The sequence below is a fragment of the Schistocerca nitens genome, chromosome 7, assembly GCF_023898315.1.
Source record: "Schistocerca nitens isolate TAMUIC-IGC-003100 chromosome 7, iqSchNite1.1, whole genome shotgun sequence".
Lineage (NCBI taxonomy): Eukaryota > Metazoa > Arthropoda > Insecta > Orthoptera > Acrididae > Schistocerca > Schistocerca nitens.
This window is the reverse complement of record NC_064620.1, coordinates 184,348,182-184,349,721: the sequence shown is the minus strand read 5'-3', so window position 1 is coordinate 184,349,721 and position 1,540 is coordinate 184,348,182. Positions and strand designations below refer to the sequence as shown.

General features: G+C 41.6%; 1 non-coding gene across 1 annotated transcript; it reads left to right on the top strand.

Moving 5' to 3' along the window:
• The first annotated feature begins 346 nt into the window (after positions 1 to 346).
• Trnas-cga (transfer RNA serine (anticodon CGA)) lies at positions 347 to 421 on the top strand. Its single transcript has one exon. It is a non-coding gene; the product is annotated as a tRNA-Ser (tRNA).
• The last annotated feature ends 1,119 nt before the right edge of the window (positions 422 to 1,540 follow it).

Here is a 1,540-nt window from a genome sequence, read left to right as displayed (position 1 = left end):
TTTACCGCTGACCGATCTTGCATACATAGTATATTTAATATTGTAACGCATCTACAGCAAATAAAGCTTTTGTTCGTCTGTGAAAATGGACTTGATAAGCAGGCTGAGCTATCAGTAATCCGACTATAACCTGCGGAACACTGTGTGCGTGTTGTAAGAGTGTAAGTTTGAATGTCATTTAAGCCCTGGATAGATCGTTACATGATAAACTTAAAGCTAACAATTGGATTAACGTATCTGAATAAGAATTTACGAGTGATACAGAATCCGTATTGTGCAACGGAATTTACTGGATTAGGAGACGAGGTACTCGCAGAATTAAAGCCGTGAGGACGGGCGTCAGTCGTGCTTGGGTAGCTCAGTTGGTAGAGCACTTGCCCGCGAAAGGCAAAGGTCCCGAGTTCGAGTCTCGGTCCGGCAGACAGTTTTAATCAGCCACGAAGTTTCATATCAGCGCACACTCCACTGTAAGGTGAAAATTTCATTCTAGACTACTGGATTAGAGTTTATGACATCATGTGATGTGTGTGTGTGTGTGTGCGTGTGCGTGTGCGTGTGCGTGTGCGTGTGCGTGTGCGTGTGCGTGTGCGTGTGCGTGTGCGTATGTTTCACTCACCTCTTTAAATGCCTGCTACTTCCAAGTGCTTTACAAAAAAAAAATGGCTCTGAGCACTATGGGACTCAACTGCTGAGGTCATTAGTCCCCTAGAACTTAGAACTAGTTAAACCTAACTAACCTAAGGACATCACAAACATCCATGCCCGAGGCAGGATTCGAACCTGCGACCGTAGCGGTCTTGCGGTTCCAGACTGCAGCGCCTTTAACCGCACGGCCACTTCGGCCGGCAGTGCTTTACAGCAATTCACAGCACCATGCAGCAGCAGCGGCTAAAGCTGATTGTTACTAAGAATAAATTTAATGAAAAGGAATTTGGTGAGGTCCTGTTAACTGCTAAATAACTTATAAGTAGCGATTTCATATTTTAAGTCTATTTATAAACTTCAGAAATCATCATGACCAATAATAGTTCGACAAGTACTAATAATGGCGAAATGCCTTACAATGACCTTATAAGTATCAATGGCTGAGTGCCAGATTAACAAATTATTTCAAAGTTACATTAATATTTAATAACCACAACATATTTATGAATTACATGTGTACAATAATTATTGTTATTTGGAGGATAAGGAGGCTTCTTTAAATGAAAAGCAAAACATGGGATTGTTGCAAACACGGACTAACAATCACGAGCCTAACCCTGTAATTGCGCTTTACGCTATGCTTGTATATTTTACCTTGAATTCCATCTTCTTTAAGAATTTTAACGGGACATTGAAAGGGTCCTGTAGCCACCTTTCATTAGTCCGGTAGCCCATTTTCACTATTATTTCTCTTTCCTTTCTTCTTTCTCTTTTCTCACAATTATCACTGCGGTGTGATTGAATGAATGTGGTTGTGTGTCACGTTGCTAGACGGTGGCGTAGTCTGCTCCAGAAAGTCTGCGATAGTCGTACAGATTTAGCAGGAGTTAGTTGT